At 42.4% G+C, this 16,333-nt stretch overlaps 1 protein-coding gene across 2 annotated transcripts in view; it reads left to right on the top strand.

The window, feature by feature from the left end:
* Nucleotides 1-16,333, top strand: part of LOC139537474 (protein FAM222B-like) — a 62,341-nt gene that overhangs the window by 14,837 nt on the left and 31,171 nt on the right. The window lies entirely within an intron of this gene.

Genomic DNA, 16,333 nt, shown 5'->3' with positions numbered 1-16,333 from the left:
CTACCCACGATCCAGTGGAGCCTGGGGTAACGTTACGTTTTTTTCAAGTGGTCAATTTCATTCTATTACTGCTCAGCTACTTGTGCTGTCAAAATACCAGCTCAGTTATTCCTGTGTCTTGTGCAATGGGATGTAGGCCTACTACTGTTTAATGGTTGTATTTTATGCAATGTTGAAGAGCCACTCTAGTTTATAAGAGTGTAATACTGTATTTGTGATTTGATATCAGTGGTGATTAGGGTGGCAAAATTCAAGTAATTTTTCCCAAATTCACTGGTTTCCCGGATTTTGTCCTTATTCCTTCGTAATTCCGGGAGTCTTCCAACCAGGATTTCTGGAAAAAAACTGGTAATTTTGGGAAAGTTCCAGAAGTTTGCAACCCTAGTGATGATATGCTGACGAAATTAAGTGTCATTTCACCCACTAATTTACAGTTTCTGGTCACAAATTAACACTTCAGTGTCCTCCAATATGTTGTAGAATGTAGCAACGTTATGTCCTGTCCTTACTCGTGGAGTCTGACAGTTTTTAAAGTGCAATTTCCTTTGCCAACTGGGAGAGCGGTTATTTAATTTACGACGGAGATCTAATCATTCTGCTCTTTGATATCTTCTGCTTACTCTGTCAAAAATGAGAGCTTGACATTAGTTTGCCCGAGAGTGGCGCTTTACATCGTTGCACAGTTGCCCTACATTTTCCAAAGGGTGGATAATTCAATTTCAAACACGTGTTTCCCGAGAAACGCAGACTCCTTGACTCAGTGCAATTATCGAGTATTGTAAGGGATGATTTTGTCATCTGGGTGCTATGTTTCCACAACGAAGAGCCATTAAGTGATTTAATGTTTTTCAATGAATCCCAGACAGTTTTCTCTTGATGCTCAATACTTACATTAGTGATGCAGTATTACATTATTGGTTGTCATTTCAAGTTTATTGTTTGGTAAGGAATGATGAAGCCTCAATAGTTGAAATGGGAAATGCATAGAATGGAAATGGTCTACTGTCTAAATTTAAGTTTCGCTGTAAGGTATTAAAACATCTTGATGAGAATAAATTATTATGCCCACTCATATTTAATGTATCATATTATTTAGCCTTTTTTTTTTTACAGGCTCTGTCTGCTCCATTAAATAGCCTTTCTTTGTAACAATGCCTTCATTATAGAGAGAGAGGATGGCTCGATAAATTGGCTCTCATTTAGAGAAGGCACTGTTGTTCTCAAGTGCAAAGCACCACAATGCATTGCAACCTAAATGCATGTGCTAATTAGCCACTGCAAGAAGCCACCATACAGGCTTTATAAGTATATGTTCTAATGTTAATGTTTAATTGACCTGCCAGTGCAACGTATGACTCTAGCTGAGGGCAAATGAAGAGGAAAGCATATTTGTCATTAATGTTTTTTCAGTAAACCACTTCAGGCTGGCAGATACTAATTAGGTGCTTTTGTGGCTACTGTTAGAAATGCTTGGCTAAAATAAATCTCAAACAATGTCATATTTTTTAAATCAATATTACTGACATATTTCCATATTAAGCATAAAGGCTATGCTACATGGTTTTAGTGTCAAATAAGTTTTAGGCAAATTGGAGAGATATTTGGCTAGCCGATGAAAAATCATCCAATGGGATTCATTCATCATGATACTAGCTCTAGATCTACCATGATCTGACCTAATATCCAGCTGCTGCTGATGTATTTTAATAATAGGTCATTGTAAGTGAAGATGGTTGTCCCCACAGAGAGAGTGAATCAGATACACCACATCAGTTGACATTTTATTCTTCAAAAGATTCTGTACTAAGGTCAAAATATAGGTTAGGTCTATAGAATATCCATACATACTCATTTTAAACAGCGGTAATAGAACGCCTTGGCAGCAGCTAATGGGGATCCATAATAAATACAAATACGGGATTACATCAAGTCATGCTTGATTTCTCAGAACCTCTTGAGTTCTACGCTATGAATAACAGATAATAAGGTACAGAGAAAGAACAAAGAACTTGAGTAGCTTTTCTGATGTTTCAACTGTTGTTGGGAATTGATTTACTGGAAAGCCCATTAAGATACATTGATTCGTGACAATTATGATTCAGCACCCGCCTGTTTACTGTGAAATACCCTGGAAAAAACAGCATCATTTTATGATGCGATTATTGTCTGTGCTGGAATGAGGACCGAGTTTGGGAAACCCTGCTCTAGATGATAAAAGTTTATTTAAAAACTGACTAGAGTTTTGACAGGAACTTGACAAAATGTTATAGTAATGAGAAACATGTCCACAGACACTGCTTTTATGTAAGAAATATTATAGTTTAATGTTAACTATTAACTACTGTAGCGTTGTTATGAATTATGGACATACTACAGCAATTTGTATTTTGTATTTTATCCTAATAAGTTAGGTTTTTCTGAAGTAAAATATTGAAAAAATTACCAGAGAATTTAACCTGGACACATTTCGGTAATGAGAATTAGGGGTGACAATGTACTGGGCCATAAACTATGCATCTTACTTTTCAGAATGATAGAACATTTTTGCGGATGCATTATGTTTTTGTAACTGCCTACTTTCTACGGACATGGTTAAAACTGGTTTCATGAGAAGGTTGGCCAGGGCACAAACACAGATGGGGCCAAGCTATGTCTTAGTACTGTGTTCTGTTTTTCTTTTGGATTTTTTCATGGGGAAGCAGAAAGCACCAGTGACTCGGTCAATAAAAAAAGTGGTCCGATGAAGCAGATGCTAAGCTACAGGACTGTTTTGCTAACACAGACTGGAATATGTTCCGGGATTCTTCCGATGGCATTGAGGAGTACACCACATCAGTCAATGGCTTCATCAATAAGTGCATAGATGACGTCGTCGCCACAGTGACTACGTACATACTCCAACCAGAAGCCATGGATTACAGGCAACATCCGCACTGAGCTAACGTGTAGAGCTGCTGCTTTCAAGGAGCGGGACTCTATCCTGAAGCTTATAAGAAATCCCGTTATGCCCTCCGACGAAACATCAAACAGGCAAAGCGTCAATAAAGGACTAAGATTGAATTGTACTACACCGGCTCCAATGCTCGTCGGATGTGGCAGGGCTTGCAAACTATTACAGACTACAAAGGAATGCACAGCTGCGAGCTGCCCAGTGACACGAGCCTACCAGATGAGCTAAATTACTTCTATGCTTGCTTCAAGGCAAGTAACATTGAAACATGCATGAGAGCACCAGCTGTTCCGGATGACTGTGTGATCACGCTCTCCGTAGCCGATGTGAGTAAGTCCTTTAAACAGGTCAAAATTCACAAGGTCGCAGGGCCAGGCGGATTAGCAGGACGTGTACTGCGAGAATGCGCTGACCAACTGGCAAGTGTCTTCACTGACATTTTCAACCTCTCCCTGTCCGAGTCTGTAATACCAACATGTTTCAAGCTGACCAACATAGTGTTCTTGGGCACAGGGACTAAGGTAACCTGCCTAAATGACTACCGACCCGTAGCACTTACGTCTGTAGCCATGAAGTGATTTGAAAAGCTGGTCATGGCTCACATCAACACCATTATCCCAGAAACCCAAGACCCATTCCAATTTGCATACCGCCCTAACAGATCCACAGATGATGCAATCTTTATTGCACTCCACACTGCCCTTTCCCACCTGGACAAAATGAACACCTAATGTGAGAATGCTATTCATTGACTACAGCTCAGCGTTGAACACCATAGTGTCCTCAAAGCTCATCACTAAGCTAAGGACCCCGGAACTAAACACCTCCCTTTGCAACTGGATCCTGGACTTCCTAACGGGCAACCCCATGTGGTAAGGGTAGGTAACAACACATCCGCCACGCTGATCCTCAACATGGTGGCCCCTCAGGGGTGCGTGCTCAGTCCCCTCCTGTACTCCCTGTTCACTCATGACTGCATGGCCAGGCACGACTCCAACACCTTCATTAAGTTTGCAAATGGCACAACAGTGGTAGGCCTGATAGGGCTGGGCAGTATACCGTATTTTACTATATCCCGGTATTTATGCACAGACCGGTTTGGGTTTTTACTTTACCTTCTAAAACAGTATTTGAATGTTTGCTTTGTTAAATGTGATACGTCGTATGTAACGTCATTTTTATAGTTTACTCCGCTACTTAAGTCATCCCTCTCCGCTCTCTCTCTCTCCCTGCCTCTTTCCACACAGACTTAGTCCCACCCCCCTCTCACTCAAGGAGCGCATTTGTTGTTTCTTGACCATGAGACACTTTCGTTCAGTCTGCATGGTAAATGCAGCACATGCAACAATGTTGATGACAACGATGTTGTTTCCACTTTGATCTTAATATAAATCCACAAGCGTTCTATAAGTACAATATTAGTGTGTTTCTTACATCTGCAAACAGCTAGTTTGTATTTTCTTAGCAAGTTAAGCTAAATCGTGTTAGCCATTAATGCTAATCGCTAGTTAGCTGGCTAGCTAATAAAAGTACCGAGTCAGAGCAAACGTAGATATCTAATACCGCTTGATACCAGTACTGGTGGAGGCTTAAATCAGCATGTTGTTTGTGCAACAGTATCTTCTAAATCAAAGAGGAATAGGCGAAACATGAATATGTTGGCTATATGAATAAAGATTTAATGTTGCCAAAGATTATAGGGTCCCCTAGGAAACACTGAACATCACTTAGGTTTCTACTCTGTCACAGTAACTCATCCATGGCATTTTCATTCGTTGTCATGTCAAACAACACTGTATTCAAAGTACCCACTATTATTTATATTCTAACTATAGATTTATAATAAACATTCTATTTCCATGATTCCAAAAGTTCACCCAAGTGTTTTGATCTAAATTGCAATTGCAACATTTGGATAAAAATAAGGCCTAGTATTTTTGCCCATATCGTGGCAGTTTGGAAATGATCTCAAATGAGTGCAGGAAATGCAAAAATTGATGGAAATGCAGGAAATTATTTTAGGTTGAAGTTGAATTGAACAGAATAAAACAATCTGAATGAAGAAAGACCCATTGAAATAATTTAGAATATATGTGTTGCCACCCTAGGGTCACGCACTACTCATAAAGCAAATTTAGAACTTTTATTAATCAAAAAACATAAAATACAGTAAAAAAATTGAAAAATACCATTATATGATATTTTGGCCATAATAGCCCAGCCCTAAGGCCTGATCACCGAAAATGACGAGACAGCCTATAGGGAGGAGGTCAGAAGAGGGCACGACAAAATCTATTCCCCCTCGGGAGACTGAAAATATTTGGCATGGGTCCTCAGATCCTCAAAAAGTTTTACAGCTGCATCATCGAGCATCCTTACTGGTTGCATCACTGCCTGGTATGGCAACTGCTCAGCCGCCGATCGCAAGGCACTACAGAGTGTAGTGCGTACGGCCCAGTACATCAATGGGGCCAAGCTTCCTGCCTTCCAGGACCTCTAAACCAGGCGGTGTCAGAGGAAGGCCCTAAAAAATTGTCAATGACTACCCTTGTCATAGACTGTTCTCTCTGCAACCGCACAGCAAGGCGGTACCGGAGCGCCATGTCTAGGTTCAAAAGGCTTCTTAACAGCTTCTACCCCCAAGCCATAAGACTCCTGAACAACTAATCAAATGGCCACCCAGGCTATTTGCTTTGTCTCCCCCCTCTTTTACGCTGCTACTTTGTTTATTATCTATGCATAGTCACTTTAATAGCTCTACCTACATGTACATATTACCTCAACTAACCGGTGCCCCCTCACATTGACTCTGTACTGGTACCCCCTGTGTATAGCCTCATTATTGTTATTTTACTGCTGCTCTTTAATCACTTGTTACTTTTATTTTTTACTTAACCAACAATGCAGTTTTCATAAAAATAAGTGTTAAGGGCTTGTAAGTAAGCATTTCACTCAATGGTCTACACCTGTTGTATTCGGCGCATGTGGCAAATACAATTTAATTTGAATTGGGGCTCTGCATGTTAGCCAGCAGGTCAAAATAGGGCAAAAGCCCTCCTGGTCTAGCTGGTAAAGCCTGCATAATCAGCTCCACACCAACCCCAGGCCCAAAGGCCTTCAGCTGGGGATTGTTCAAACGATTTGCATCACCACCACCACCACCAAAGGGTTGTACTATGAAGTCTTTGGCTTGAGGGCAATTGCGTAGGAATCTAGACCCACACCACACTGCATTGTCTTTTACCTATTTGTTCAACTACAACAAGCGGTAGCAGTCCTTACTAAGGACTGGCACAGGGCAGGGCGATATGATCTGAATGACTGATTTGGGTAGGGTTCCCAATAGAGGCACCGGGGACGTGGGGGTTGTTTGTGCCCTCCCCTCCCTCTGACAAGAACAGTTTGAGAACTAAGGCACTGTTATCTGTTTATGGCACAAGATAATGCTGCCACGAACCGGATCACTGACCCATCTCTCACCCACCCTCCACCTCACCCACAACAGATCATCTTAACGAGAGGTTGCCAGGTGAGTCCCATATAATTCTTAGTAATCCTAAAAGATACCATTAGCAGGTCTGCACATCTGCAACACAGGTTTTCCAGCATCTGTGCCAAGTAAGAACAGATCTGGGAATGTAACCCCCCGGTCCCCACAATGTTTGTTGTTAGATCTTGTTTGTGGGTCATAAAGGATCATGCCAGCTAGTACAGTAAAGCTGAGATAGATCAAGTGATGACTGGGAGGGAAGGGGAGTGAGCTGGAAGAAAGTGTGATACTTGGCATGAACATCAAGAGGGCGAGGTTGAGACATTAGGGAGATCTAATTTTGATTATAGGGCTGGGCGATATGGCCGAAATGTCATGACAATATTTTCTTATTTTATGTTTCTGAATGATAAAAGTTATAAAACTTACATTTTTATGAGTAGTGCATGACCCTAGGATGGCAAGTGTTTTTTAATGGGCTTTCCCATTAATACATTTGCAACAATGTCAAAAAACCTGCTTTGTCATTATGAGGTATTGTGTGTAGATTGATAAGTGGGGGGAAATTATTTAATACATTTTAGAATAAGGCTGTAACGTAACAATGTGGGAAAAGTGAAGGGGTCTGAATACTTTCCGAATGCACTGTACAACTTGGAATAAAGTGACAGATGGTAAACCGTAACAGCAGCATATGTGAGTCAAAGTTAGTGCAAAAAGGATCAATGCAGATAGTCCTGGTAGCTATTTGGTATTAGCAGTCTTATGGCTTGAGGTTAGAAGCTGTTCAGGGTTCCAGACTTGGTGTATCGGTATCGCTTGCCATGTGGAATCAAAGAACAGTCTATGACTTGGGTGGCTGGAGTCTTTGAAAATGTTTAGGGCCTTACTCTGACACAGCCTAGTATAGATGTCCTGGATGGCAGGGAGCCGACTGGGGGCGTCCCGTCAGGAAGTAGTGTCTGGGATGATGGTGTTAATGTGACTTTCATGGCTTCAAATGTGAACGCTACGAGGCGATAGTCATTTAGACAGGTTACCTTGGTGTTCTTGGGCACGAACTATGGTGGTCTGCATGAAATATGTAGGTATTACAGACTGTTTTAGGGTGAGGTATAAAAAAAAATCTCAGTGAAGACGCTTACCAGCTGGTCAGCGCATGGTCGGAGTACGGGTCCTGGTAATCTGTCTGGTTCTGCGGCCTTGTGAATGTTTACCAGCTTAAAGGTTTTACTCACTTCGGCTAAGGAAAGGGTGATCACATAGTCGTCCAGAACAGCTGATACTGTCATGCAGGGTTCAGTGTTGCTTGCCACAAAGCACGCATAGAAAGCAGTTAGCTCGTCTGGTACGCTCGTGCCACTCGGTTTCCCTTTGTTATCCGTGATAGTTTGCAAGCCCTGCCACATCCGATGAGCGTCAGCGCCGGTGTAGTAGGATTAGATCTTAGTCCTGTATTGACACTTTGGTTGTTTGATGGTTTGTCGGAGGGTGTAGCAGGATTTCTTATAAGTGTCCGGGTTAGTGACCCATTCCTTGAAAGCTGTAGCTCTAGCCTTTAGCTCTGTATCAAAATACCTTTTTATAGACAGTATTGTGAATATCCATACCGGAATACCTTAAAAGACGATATCAGCCTTCCGAGTGGTGCAGCAGTCTAAGGCACTGCATTGCAGTGTTACGGCGTCACTACAGCCTGGGGTTTGATCCCCGGTTACAACCGGCTGTGACTGGGAGTCCCATATGGCGGCGCACATTTGGCCCAGCGTTGTCCAGGTTAGGGTAGGGTTTGGCAGGGGGGGCTTTACTTGGCTCATTGCGCTCTGGTGACTCCTTGTGGTGGTCCGGGTGCCTGTGGCGGGCCAGGTGCCTGCAAGCTGACTTCGGTCATCAGTTGAACAGTGTTTCTTCCGACACATTGGTGCAGCTGGCTTCCGGGTTAAGCGAGCAGGTGTTAAGAGGTGCCGTTTGGCCGGTCATGTTTAGGAGGATACATGACACAACCTTCACCTCTCCTGGGCCCGTTGGGAAGTTGCAGCGATGATCGGAATTGGATTGCAATTGGATATCACACAAAAAAATAGACAATATATCACCACGCCCTGATATTGATGATCAATTTAGTATTTTTATTGTTTTAATTAATCATTAAAGACTGAGTTGACCTGGCTGGCTGTGATCCTGGTCTTGAGTTCAGTGTCTGAGTTATTTTTCTGAGAAAAACATCAAGTGATTTGGTGTAGGCCTGCTTAGTTACTGAAATGTAACACTGGCTTGGATTTGTTCAGGTCTAAGGGTGGCTTTGGGTAATTGGTTAATTTACCTAGTCCCTAATCCCCATCCTTGTTGACAGTGTGGTATGCTATATGTCAAATACCCATTTCCATTGGTCATCACTCCATGGATGAGAGACTGAGGTAGTGTACCACTATTGAGCTAGGCCTATATCCTAGCCACTATCATTTCTAAACAAGAAAATAAACTGAACAAAACAACGTTTTTCATCGTCAATGTTTTTGTTTCTCCTGTTGTTTTTGGTTGAAGCTAAAATGCTGGCTGTGGAAAGTTTTGCATGAGTAGAAAGGATATTTTGTTGTTGCCCTTTGTAAATCTTAGGCCTGGATGTAGTTAAAAGTATGAAAGAGCTTAGTGTATCATGGCCGTCGTGTTCTCTTAAGTGATAAAGCGATTATCTAAGCCGACAGGGAGCTAGTGTTTCTGTGGGCCTGATTGAGCAGTCAGGGGCTCAGCCTGAAGTTCAGAGCAGAGGCATGTAGGTCCACAGTGCTGAGTGCTGGGCTGGGTGAGGGTGCAGTGGAGACAGCCAAGGCAGAGCGAGAGAGCTGGGGAGGTGAGTGGTGGTCAGTGCTATGGCACTTCGATGTGACCTGCTTAGTTTATCATCTGCAGCACCTCTCAAGCTTGGTGTGTGTCTGTGTGTTGGCGAGAGCCACTCAGAATAGAGGCCTTTATACAGCTTAACCCTCTGATCCTCTTAGAGCCCATTGTTGCCAATTAGTGAATGGTATCTCCATGCCTTGAGAAATGGCCAAATTACATTCTTCCTGTCATAAAAAGTACCTGAGGTTTTGTTGTGAAAGGTGGCTGAAAGGGTAAATTGACCTTCACAGTCTAATCTTGCACATGTCATTCAATGGATGTTTGTGTCCAACTAGGGCTGGGCAATATATTTAATTATTTTGAATTTAAGTTTTAGCGCGATATTCCAAATGCCTGTATCAAGGTTTTGTATTTTTATGAGTGATTGTCTGCTTGTTCTCGTGTTGTATTTTTGGTCTCGACTCATTCGCTTCTCTGTGCTGTTTGCGCCTTCCCATTTACACCAGAGATCAGTATATAATGACCAGATGCACGTCTCCGCCCTAACAATGGGAGTCGTTGTTCCAAAGGCGGGAAGGCAGGCGACAAGCTTAGGTCCAAAATAAGCCCATAGAAACGCATTGGCCTCATTTTGGGCAGATTTTAGCGAGAGTGAAACCTCTTTTGAGGTTTGGTCCAACAGAATAGGTCATATGGACACCGAAGCACATTGAGACGTTATTTTACTGTAATAGAGGAGAAGTTAACCTTTCTAATGATACCCTTTTAATGTCTCAACTACTCAAATTGTGCACACTACTAAAACAGGAGTATCAATGACCATTGATTCTGGAAAATTAATGCTGAGTTTGTCGCACACTGCATTGGGGTACCACATACCGCTGGCAGCATTTTAGCCAAAGACTATTATACTAGCGGTCTAGTTTGTGTTTTAGAAATGTGTAATAAGCATAAAACACAATTTTATTTAAGGAATTGGCAGCTTGTTCTCATTCTGAGATAAGGTAGGCCACTTGATTTCAACATGTGAACAAAGTTGACAGGCCAGCATGCTGTTCAAACAGTTGGAGACGGACAGAAGGGTGTGTTCATAACATTTCAACTGTTGAACCTTGTTGGCTAGCAAATAGATCCAAGTTGGCTAAACTTGAAATATAATCTCTAGCACGTGGGCTTGAGAGATTGTTGATTAGACCTGTGTTAATTTTCTATAGCCTATTGCCTGCTACAAGAATTTAGTCATTATTAGTGAATGTGCATTATGCATAGTTCTCGTTAAACTTGCAACAAAAAAGGGCATTTTCATAGATTTGAAAGCCAGATCGGTGATTATTGCAAAAAGAAAGCATGTTTGATAAACTAATTTTATTATTAGTTGGTATTATGGTTGTTTAAGGCATATATTCAACCTAGGTATAACTTCAAAATCCCTGAATTTATCTGACCTGCTAGAGCTTCCCTGGTCAACTGTGCTGTTATTGTGAAGTGGAAATGTCTAGGAGCAACAACGGCTCAGCCACGAAGTGGCAAGCCACTCAAGCTCACAGAACAGGACCGCAGAGTGCTGAAGGGTTTAGCGTGTAAAAATGGTCTGTCCTCGGTTGCAACACTCACTACCGAGTTCCAAACTGCCTCTGGAGCTTCATGAAATGGGTTTACATGGCCGAGCGGCCGCACACAAGCTTAAGATCACCGTGTGCAATGCCAAGCGTCGGCTGTAGCGGTGTAAAGTTCGCTGCCATTGGACTCTGGAGCAGTGGAAATGTGTTCTCTGGACTGATGAATCACGCTTCACCATCTGGCAGTTCGACGGACGAATCTGGGTTTGGCGGATGCCAGGAGAACGCTACCTGCCCAATTGCATAGTGCCAACTGTAAAGTTTGGTAGAGGAGGAATAATGTTCTGGGGCTGTTTTTCACGGTTCAGGCTAGGCCCCTTCCATCGCTACAGCATCCATGACATTCTAGATTATTCTGTGCTTCCAACTTTATGGCAACAGTTTGGGGAAGGCCATTTCTTGTTTCTGCATGATAATGCCCCAGTGCACAAAGCAATGTCCATACAGAGTTGATTTGTTGAGATTGGCGAGGAAGAACTTGACTGGCCTGCACAGAGCCCTGACCTCAACCCCATCGGACACCTTTGGGATGAATTGGATCGTCGACTGCGAGCCAAGCCTAATTGCCCAACATCAGTGCCCGACCTCACTAATGCTCTTGTGGCTGAATGGAAGCAAGTCCCCGCAGCAATGTTCCCACATCTAATTGAAAGCCTTCCCAGAAGATTGGAGGCAGTTATAGCAGCAAAGGGAGAGCCAACTCCATATTGATGCCCATGATTTTGGTGTCCACTTACTTTTGGTCATGTAGTCTATTTCGTGAATCGCACATACATAAAAATAAAAAAATCTGGATTTGATTTTAAGGTCATATCGGCCAGCCCTTTGTCCAACTGTCATTCTCTTTCTCGCTTATATGAGGAAAGCAGCCATAGCAGCCAGGCTTAAGGAAATACAACCATGTAAAAGTTGCAGTACTAGCAACGGTTGTCGGTCAGACTGAGCAGTGAAAACCAACTGTCTCTTTTCATCCAAACTCCACTTTAAACAAGTCCCTCTGTAGATGCACTGAGCTGAATTGCTATTCCAGACAGGCGTTGTGTTCTGTCTGACATCTGCAGTGTCCAAACACCAGAACCCAGTCAGCGACTGAACCCTCTGTACATAGACTGGTGGCTTTAGTAGCTAGTGCCTCTGTCTGCTCTGCACTGCATGCTGAAATGGTCTACTGCCTGAATTACTGCCTGAAATGAGCACTGGGGTGAAATGCACTGCACTAGTAGTAGGCCCTATAGATGTAGTAAACAAGGGTGCTACTCCGTGCTCTGCTCAAACCTGCTCAGCTTATGTTGTTTATATCTCCTCTAGTCCCATGTATTTGTCCTTTTCAGCTGGGTGCATTCCCTTGAATGCAGGGATGATGATGATTGTGTTTCTGTGGGATGGAATTTGGCTTGCTGTAATTACAGTTCATAGGTGGTCAGTGTTGATGTAGTCTGCTAGGCTAAGCAGCAGCAACATGACATGACTACCAGAAATGCCAGCCAGGGAAATTACCCAGGAAACGACGAATCTATTCAATTTATTTGGATTCAAATCAAGACAAGCAATCCGATTGTATTCAAGTGGTGTCGTTTCCATATTAGAAAATGTTTTAGATCTTCTTCTTTATCTCTTGCAATGTGCAGCTTAACTGGGCATAACAAATCATTATGTGATGTGTTTCTCAATATGCCATGTTTCGCTCTTTTAGTTTAGAGTTGTATTGCCTTTGAGAAGGTTAGGCTAGATTACATTTTCCTGACTAACCACCATGCATATGAGCCACTTTTTGTGTAGCTTAAATGGTCTTCACAGATAGAACTGGGCGATAGAGAGCAGCATTTTAGCCTTTTAGCTAGGCCCTGGGCCTAGATCCTTTTGAAAGGGCTTTTGCTTCCTGTTTTAGCAGCATAATGCCACCTGTAAAATGGTTGAGATGGGTTCAGACCTCTTGTGAGAGAGTCTCTTGTCAGTGACCCCATTTATTGTGAGGAGTTGGTTGAGCTGGAGTTGTGGAGTGACACAGAATATGCCACAGGGGGAAAAAGGCAGTAACGTTGTTTTGACTCCTTTTGTCTGACATCTTTCAGCAATCAATGATTGACATATCTCTTGCCATTTCCCTTCTTTGTGTGCGGCTGCTGAGTTCTGGAGCGAGTTATGAAATTGTCCATTACCTCCGCCGTGTATGTTCGAGCTATTTACTTACAAAGGGGGTTGTTTACAAAGGAAGCTTTGACTTAGAGCAGAAATGTAATCTTTTATCATGTAGCTGCATAGCGGCCACTGCACAACCTTTGTGTATTACTCACATTTAGAAAATGGCTCTAGAAAAGAAGTAAGTACTTTCACATCATTCAGCAGCGGAATGCGATGGATTGAGATGGAGGCTCACTGGGGTTGGAATCTGAAAGACCGGGGCCATGTTTTAAAGTGCTTGTGCAAGCCTGAATGAGTGTATGGTGTGCTCAGTTGTGCGTGTGTGCTCAGTCACAGGGAATCATCCGTCTTCCTGTATTTGACGTCCCAGGGTCTCGTTGCACGGGTTGGCCGGCGTGTCAGCTTTCTGTAATTAATAGTAAATAGCCCCCTGCACTCACCCCATCAGGGACCAGGTGCTGCTGAAACCTAGCTACACCAACCCCACCAGCCGACCGGGGATGGAGGGATAGAGGAGAGCAGATAGCCAGTGTCTCACTCCACAGGGATGGGTTTCACAGCTATACCAAAGAAAATTCAAAATGTCAATTGCTGTCTCCTCTCCCTCACCACCAGTCCAACACCATCTCTCATCCATCTCCATTATTGTGTAGGCTATACACACACACAGGTTAGACATGGTGCAAGCCCAGTCCTAAGGTAGACAAAAAGATGTGAAAAGATAAGTTTGTCTTCTGTCTTTTTGACAGTAGGCCTAACTCTTGCACCAGTTTATTTTCACGGTGTGAAGTTGATACATAGCTTTTTCTCCCTAACATTTTGTTGTCTTTAGTTAGGCCTGCTTTGTGACAAACATTGATAGTCGCACTCCACTGTCTGTTTTTACTTTTATATAGAGCGAAAAATTAGGCCAGACAGGCTCCTGTCCTATAGGGAGATTTTGATTTAGCCAACACACACACACACAATCATTAGGGCTTTGATCAACGGCATTGTGAAGGCAGAAAGGGAAAAAGACAGTCATATTCCTGATCTAATTACTGTGAGAATTCAGTTTAGCCTAGCTGCCTGTAATGTGTGATTTAACCTCTTGTCAGGTGCTATTAAAGGAAGCTGGGTTAATATTTCTGGCAAACTTCTTTCCACTCAGGGAGGTGTGCCTGGTTTAAATTCCCTACTAATTATATGAAGCCTGCAAGAAGCGTCATACCACTGTGGTATGTATGAGCTAAACCATGATGGGACTGTTGACTGATTTTCTACTGCTACCCAGTGTGTCTGCTCTTTTCTTCTCTGAAGGAATGGACTTTGATTGCTATTTGCTAGCGACAGCTGGTTTAGAAAGAACTCTCGCATGTGCATTTTGGCAAATAGTAGCTTGAACAACAAACCTGTCCTTTTGCCTTCTTCTCCACATTTCTCCCGAATGGACTGTTTTACAGCCCGCTTCTCTCTCACTCATTCACTCACTTACGCTCTCTCTCACACTCACACACTATCACCACTCACACACTGTATCACTACTCACATACTGCAGCTAGATTAACTAATACATTAAATGCACAATTTGATGTTTGGGGTTAATCAACCAGTTAAACATTTTGTGGATTTAAAGGGATTAGTCTTGGCTGTGTGAAGCGCTGGGCTGAACCCATTCAACTCAGCCTGGGCCAGGCTTTTAGAGCAAAGGGCCATGGCCTCACTGCTTCCTAAGATAATCAAACACACACACATAAACAAAACACTTCATCGCGTTTGAATAGCAGCAGCACTCTATCTTGTTGTTAGATGAGGCATGCAGATTAAAGCTGCAAAATGTAACTTTTTGGGCGATCCAACCAAATTCATATCGAAATCTATCATTCTCATCGAAAACAAGTATAAGAAGCGGAAGATCCCTTCTATGTGCGCTATTTCTATGCTTCCCGTTCTTAAGTTTCGTTTTTTGAATCTTTTATATTTATATATATTTTACACTAGTGAAAAAAAACTATATATATATATTACACACACACACACTTTGGATGTTTATAGTTTTTTTTTACTAATGTAAAAAAATCACCATAGAAACATGAATACAAAAACATAAATGCAAAAGGCCCAGGGTTCAGTTTTTTTTTGCATCTTTTACTTTCTGTTTTGTACACCAGCTGAAAATACAATATTTTTGGTTGTAAAAAATATGTTTCACAGCGGTTTAGATGGTACAATGATTCTCTATACTCTGAGTGCTTGTTTTGTCACATAAACCGAAATTTGGCAAACTATTAGATTCCTATTAATTGCAGACCCTTTTTAAAGAACTTATTTGTCATGTATTTGTCACTCTGTTTCATTCACTGCATCTATAATTGGTATGTTCTGAGTTTTAAAGACACTGCATGTTTTTTCAAGTTCTAACTTGCCATCAAATGCCATTTTACTTTGAGAAATAGAATATTGTACCCTGACCTATAACGTTTAATGTTGTTTCTTTATGTGGATTCTATTTGACCATTGCCTGTGCTCTTTCCCTGGTACAAATGTTTTTTCTGGATCAAAATGGGGCTTAGGTGGTGGGTGTGCCCAATGGAGCCTTCCTGTTGGCCGCAGAGTAGATGTTTTATTGAATTTTTTGTTGTAATTATCTCCCAAATTTTGTGATTACGATCTTGTCTCATTGCTGCAACTCCCCAACGTGCTCGGGAGAGGCGAGGATCGAGTCATGGGTACTCCGAAACATGACACGCCAAACTGCGCTTCCTAACACTTACTCGCTTAACCCGGAAGCCAGCCGCACAAATGTGTCAGAGGAAACACCATTCAACTGATGACTGAAGTCAGCCTGCAAAAAGTCAGCCACAAAAAGTCGCTGGAGCACGATGAGCCAAGTAAAGGTCCCCCGGCCAAACCCTCCCCTAACCCGGACGAATCTGGGCCAATTTTGCGCCGCCCTATGGGACTCCTGGTCACGGCCGGTAATGATTGAACCCCAGGCTGTAGTGACACCGCAACACTGTGATGCATTGCCTTAGACCGCTGCGCCACTCGGGAGGCCCAGTGTAGCTTTTTTTAAAGCAATTTTCTGCAATTCTACACATGTTGCCAAAATTTGCAGTTTTAAAGCATATTTCCTTCAATTCTACACATTTTTCCATGACTTATGCTATCAGAGTGACTCAAACATTAAAACAAAATATGTGGGGCCGCATGCCATGACAAAAATATTCCTGAATGCATCATTTGGGGAATTTTTGATTCTCCCATAGTTGCTAGTTGTTTGTTCTTATCTTCCATTATTTTTTCTACTTA

This window comes from Salvelinus alpinus, chromosome 13 (assembly GCF_045679555.1).
Source record: "Salvelinus alpinus chromosome 13, SLU_Salpinus.1, whole genome shotgun sequence".
Lineage (NCBI taxonomy): Eukaryota > Metazoa > Chordata > Actinopteri > Salmoniformes > Salmonidae > Salvelinus > Salvelinus alpinus.
The sequence above is the reverse complement of the archived record's forward strand: the minus strand, read 5'-3'. Positions and strand labels throughout refer to the sequence as shown.